Source organism: Balaenoptera physalus (genome assembly GCF_965194825.1).
Source record: "Balaenoptera physalus genome assembly, chromosome: 1".
Classification (NCBI taxonomy): Eukaryota; Metazoa; Chordata; class Mammalia; order Artiodactyla; family Balaenopteridae; genus Balaenoptera; species Balaenoptera physalus.
Window position 1 is genome coordinate 97,757,504 of NC_138882.1, and position 6,763 is coordinate 97,764,266.

Genomic DNA, 6,763 nt, shown 5'->3' on the forward strand with positions numbered 1-6,763 from the left:
CTGTGGCCATCATGCCAGTCTCAGTATCACAGGGGGCTGGGGAAAGAAACTCCCTTCTGGCCAAGAGTAGCAGAATAAAAATGTAACTGAGTCCCAGATACACTAGGGTTTTCCACCACCATATCTCTAAGATATCAACAGGATCTGGAAAGGTGGCAGTGAGCTTGCTGTCCCCTCAGGGTCTGAGGTTGCTAGGATGGCTGGAGCAGAGAGAAACTTGAAGGTTTTAGGAAAGCTCTGGCTTCAGAATGCAGGGTGCAGAGTGATTAACACTGAATGCTGCACAGAGCAGCCCATTGAAAAAGCTATAAAAATTGGAGCAGCACAGGAAACGTTGACCCTATAGACCACGTGCCTGCAGAGAGGATTTCTTTTCACATTTTTACTGTGATAATGCAGAGACATTCTGTGAGTAGAATCCATGGGGGTCATCAAGTCTATGTTCCGGTGGCTGTAAGGGAAGGGGTTTTGACCCTGCTCTAAGAAAGCTGTCTTGGGGCTCAGGCAGAGAGCACATTACTGTTAGAACCCTCAGTAGTTAAGAGAAAGTTCTTGGTTGAATTGGGAAAGGGACCTATAAATAACTATAATATCCTGAACTACCTGTGCCCGCTTCTGTACGGGATACAGTCCTGGATACAGAGCCCCAGGAGACTTGATGTCAAGACCCAGCTCTGCCGCTAACTTGGGCAAGTCACGTCATCTCTTTACACCTGTTTCCTTCGCTGTGAAATGAGAGGGTTAGACCAGATGATATCTAAACCTCCTCCAGCCTCAACTGTCTCCCACTTGTGGATGCCATTTTATGGATAGAGAAATCAAAGACTTGATAAAGACTGCAAAAGTGCAAATTTGCTCATAACACAGAAAGTTTCAGAGAGCTGGTCAGTACCAACATATGTTGGAGTGGTCTGCCCTGGGTGCAAGGAATAATTAGGTGCATTGTCTGTGGAGAATTTTAAAACAATAATGAAACCAAGGAAAAGTCAGTCTGCTTTTTATTATCACCATGCATTGATAATTCCAAGTGATGTCAGTGATAAAATTCTCCTCACTTGGGCAGACCACTCCCACCATGTCCCCCACTTGGTATGCCACTGTTTATCTGTACAATTCTTTTTCTATTCAGTGCTCTTTCAATTCCTCTGATTGCATAGGGAGAGAATCTCTCCAAGGTGTTAACTCTTTCACTACCAGCTCTTAGTATTGATTTGTGTCCAATAAAGAAGAGTGAGGAGTTACTTTGAGTCGTTTTTTAGCAAGGAGGGGGTGCTACAGCTGTGGACTGGAGTGTCACCAAGGAAACAGGGACAATAAAAATAGACCAGAACAAGGAGTGAGGTGGGTGGGTGGCTTAAGAAGTCAAGTCCTGAGCACATGGCCTGTGGACAAGGTGGGGACAGCTCGCTGAAAGCCCAGGTCAGGCTGGATGTGTGGTACCTGAGGACAAAGCCCACCTGCATCTCAGTTCTGATTTCTCAGATCCCAGCACTTTGACCCTTTCCTGAGGCTTCTCCTGGCTGCACCTCAAATCGATTTCTTAGACATGATCTGCTCCGCACGCTTCAAGTCACATCACCCACCATCCTTCTTTGGATTGGTGTCCCCCCTGACCTGTACTGGATGTCTAGAATAAGAAGGGACTTTGCCACCCTTCTGGGGACTTGCGTATCCTGTATGACGCCTCCCTTCTGCAGGCTTGGTCCCTTGGTGCCAAAACTTCTGCATGATGGCACTGCTTCAGGGTGTGTCCACACTGTCCCAGGAGCCATTCTTTTTATTTTTTTAATTTTTTAAATTGAAGTATTGTTGATTTACAATGTTGTATTATTTTTAGGTATACAGCAAAGTGATTCAGCATTTAAAGTGGCAGCTAGATGTCATAAATTGTTTTTTAAATTATGATTATCTTATGATTCTAAAACAGTATATATTTAATACACACAAGTGGCTTTAAAGTAGTAGTAAAATGTGTTACAAAATAGAGTATTACCAATCCTTCCGAAGTCTCGCTGTGTGCCCCTCCTGGTTCACATTCTTCTCCTTTCTTCAGAGGTGACTCCAACCTGAATTTTATCACTATTGCATGTATTCCCAAACAATATATTGTTTAATTTCACCTGTTTTAAATATTGTACCAATTTGGAATCATTCTCTTTGTAATTTTCTGTGAATTACTTTTTTCTTTTTCTTTCTTTTTTTACATTTTGAAAATGCTTTTTTTAGTTAAACATTATATTGCTGAGCTGCATCTTGTTGATGTGTTCTAGAATTCATGTTCATAGTCATTTAATATTCCATTGTATGAATATATCATGGGCTACTTATTCATTTTCCTAATTGAACTTTTGGGAGTATTTCCATTATTTTCCTTTTTTGCTATTACAAACAATGCTTACGTGAACATTCTTGTACCTTCTCCTGTGTGTATGGGCAAGTTTCTCTATGATAAATCCCACAGTGTGTGTATTGCTGGGTCATAGAGGGATGTAAATCATTGACTTTACTAGAAACAGTTTTCCAGAATGGTTGTACCAATTTACACTCCCACCGCTATTCACATACTAACCAACACTTATAATTTCAGAACTTTTATTTTTTACACCCTGGTGGGTGTGAAACATCTCATTACGGCTTTTACTTGTATTTCCTGGATTTGCCACCTTCACCCCCATTCTTCCAGTCTTCTCCATATGCATGGCCTGGGAAACAGAGGTTACCATTGAATTTAAAGTTAATATCATGTGAGTTTCTAAATAACCTTTGTAACTGAAAGAATGAAAACTAACTATATAATTCTCTCTTCTTTGTTATAGGCAACTCTGGCTAACTTCAATGGAAAAGGAATTTTGGGGTGGAATATCAAAGTAAACACAGTACTTACAGGAAGGCTAGAAGACCAGGCTCAGGGAAAGAACCAGAAACCAGGAAGACCAACAGGAAGCACAGAAAGTTCACCTCCACAGGACCTGTCTGGTTATGAATCACCACCACTGTTTACATAGTGGTGCCAGGGAACATACAAAGGTAATACTATTGAATGCTGCTGCCTTCAACTGAGTGGTGTTCCAACAACTTAATTTCTTTTCTATTTTATGCCAGAGAATTTTGCCATATCAATTTCCTTTATTATAGACCACTGTAGAGTCCAGATTTCAGTCAATCCAGAAGATCGTTAAAGGCATTCCTAACTACCGAAGCTAATGCATTAAATACAGAATCACAGCTAAGTATACCAGTATTGATAAATTCTGCCTTATTCAAAGTTATATACCATCCTCCCTGGAATTCACTCCCATACATTTTTCCTGGGTTTCCAATAATATAAATGAACAGAAATATGCAAGTCTTTTGGTATGTACAAGCTATATAGCCTCTTGTTTGAGACTTTTACTGAGGTGTGATTATAGTTATGAATCTGGAAACAATTATAAGAATATTGAATACAAGAATAAGAATCCCTTGAAAGGCAACTTCCTCAGGTGAGGTTATTATAAGGGCTGGCTGGCCTCCCTGGGCAAGGCAGAAGTAACTGTTTTTGTTAGCAAGGGCGGCTCAGGGGTAGGAGTGGTTTAGTTTCTTAGATTCTTCCAAGTCCACCAAAATGTTTCCATTCAAAGTCTCAAGTTCTACTCCTTCATAGTCAAGTCCTAATTTTCACATAGGAGAATTGGTGAAGCTAGGAATTAAACTTGTATTGTAATTCTGCAGCATATACACTGACATTTGGAATTTTATTTTCAGCCATATCTGCTCTGTGGCTACAAGAATTTAGAGAAAATTTTAGCAGTGCCATAGACATTCTCTTGTTCTCTTTCAGCTTTATGCTGGAAGTTTAAATCTTTAAATTTACCATTTTCTCTGTGTAAACTCTCCAGTGTGGACAGAAATAGCTATCCTACCTCAGTCTCTATAAGTCATCATCACTGTCATAACTGTCAAGTGCAGCCTCCTGGCCTTCAGAAGGCTGCATGTTAATAAGCACTGCGTTCCAAACAACCGTGGGTGATCATCTGAGAACTTGTAATGGCACTACAAGACATGGATTTAGAGTATCCCATTTTCCACTTGTAAGAGATTATTACTGCACTTAAACTCAAACAGGCCAGCAACTCAATTCCAGAACCACATTACTGAAGTTCTCTTTCTAGGAGCATTCCTGATATTGTACTGTATCTATCAGGGTCTTGTGAGAAATAAAGAAACCACTCTAGGTATTTTGAATAAAGAGAATTTAATATAGGGAATTGGTTGTACATTTGTCAAAGGTGCAAAAGGAAAAGTAGAGGTCCTGGAGGAGTAAAGAGGACGAAGGGGTGATACCTACGGATTAGAAGCTGCTATGGTCCCTGAGTTGAAACCCATTACAGCACCTGCTGCAGTGCTATTGGAGAAGCTATCTCATTTGGTTCTGGATCCATTAAAAGGTGCTGTCTTGACCAGGATTAGAACTAGAAAAAAAGATGGTGCTTTGGCCTAGGCTTCAGGAGTTAAAAAGCTCCCTACATTTGCTGTCCCTACAACAACCAACAACTGCCGCACTGTTGGAGACCAAAGCGAGAAACTTCTAGCTTCATCCTTTCTGATTTTCCAACAGTAACTTTAGATTCCCAGTAGCAGACTCTAAAAGAAAGCCAGCTGGCAATGGAAGCTGGGAAATATGGTTTGCGGACTTCAAGCACCAGCAGTATAGAGAACAGTATAAGAGGGCAAACATGGGGTTGAGAAAGATGAGTAAATCAATGGCACATATGGTCATGAGGGAGACTGGCCTGTAATTTTCATTCTTATGCTAAATTTGTCAGTTTCTTTTAAGCATTTTATTACTTATAATTTTGAAATGTACAAATTAGAATAATTTAATGAATTCTCATGCTTCTATCAACTAGTTGGCAATGATCAGCTCATAAGTCATCTTGTTTCACTTATATACCCCACTAACCTCCCCCTTTATTTTGAAGCAAATCCTAAACATCAATCATATCTTTTAATAATACTTTAATAGCATCAAAATCCAGTAAGTATTTAGATGTCTAACTTTCTCTCAATGCCCTCCCTCTCAACACTTTGTATGGGTCAGGGTTCCAATTAAATCCATACATTACTACTAGTTGAAATGTCTTTAAGTTTCTTTTTAGTTTATATTTTCTCCTCTATTCTGCACCTCCACCCCCAGAAATTTATGTGTCTAAGGAGCTGGGTTGTTTGTCTTATAGAGTTCATCACAGTCTGAATTTTAATGATTGAATCCTCATGGTATAATTTAACATGTTCTTCTATCCTTATATTACCAGGAAATTGGTAGAAGGATATAGATTTGATTACATTTAGATTTTATATCTTTGGGAAGACTGTCATGGGTTTTAAAATTCATTATTATATTTTAAAATTTATCTTTTGCTTTATAACTGAATTGTATTGTGCCCAGAGAGCGCTGTCTATATGTATCAATTCTCTGAACATTTTGAGGCTTGCTTTATGGTCACATACACAGTAAATTTCCATCAGTGTTTAATGATTGTATAGCGCAGTGGTTAAGAATCTGCCTGCCAATGCAGAGGATGCGGGTTGAATCCCTGGTCCAGGAAGATCCCACATGCTGCGGAGCAACTAAGCCCATGCACCACAGCTACCAAGCCTGTGCTCTAGAGCCTGTGAGCCACAACTACAGAGCCTGCACACCACAACTACTGAAGCCCGTGCACCTAGAGCCCGTGCTCCACAACAAGAGAAGCCACCACAGTGAAAAGCCCGTGCACTGCAACGAAGAGTAGCCCCCGCTTGCTGCAACTAGAGAAAGCCTGTGTGCAGCAACAAAGACCCAACACAGCCAAAAATAAAAATAAATAAAATAAAATAAATTAAAAAAATAAAAGAATGCATGTTATCCAAATGTTGAGTGAAATATTTTATTAGGTATTTATTAGATGAAGCTTGTAAATCATGTTGTTTGCTGATTTTTGGCTGTTCTATCAATTTTTTGAGAAGATCATGTTAAAAATCTCTAATTATAATAATGAATTAGTAAATTCCTCCTTAAAACTCTTACAATATTTGCTTTATGTATTTTGAGCTATGTTTTCAGTGCCTACGAGATTAAGTTTGTAATGCTTTCCTGGTGAATAAGACGTTATTATTATACAGCAACTCTACCTCCTTCTTCCATGTCCTTTTATATTTCAGTTATGTCTCTATTCAAAAGAATATAACTAGATTCTTAAAAAATTGGATATGATAGTCTTTGTTTATTCCATTTACATTTGGTGTGATGAATGATATATTTTAATTTACTTCTGCCTTCTAGTTTTGCTTCCTATTTGTTCAGCTTTTTAAAGATTTCTTTATCAGATTATGGAAATTCCTTTCTATTCTTAGTTTGCTGTGAGTTTTTATCTTGAATTGAAGTTAAATTTTTTTTCAGGCTTTTCTTAAATCTACTGAGATGAGCCTATTATCTTCTTCATTAATCTGTTAATGTGGTGAATTGACAGATTGATTTTCCTATGTTAAGCCAGCTTTGCATTCTTGAAACAAACCCAACTTGGTCATGACTGTTCACTTTTAAAATTTATTTGTGCCTTCTTTTTCTCTCCCTTCTCTTGTTCAGAGGTTTATTAACTCTTTAAAAACAGAACAACAACTTTGGCTTAGTTTATTCTATTTTATGTTTTTATCCTATTTTATTAATTTTGGTTCAAACTTTTACTATTTCATTTTTTTTTCCATTCTTTGGGTTAATGTTAAAAAAAAAGGATTTAAAAAA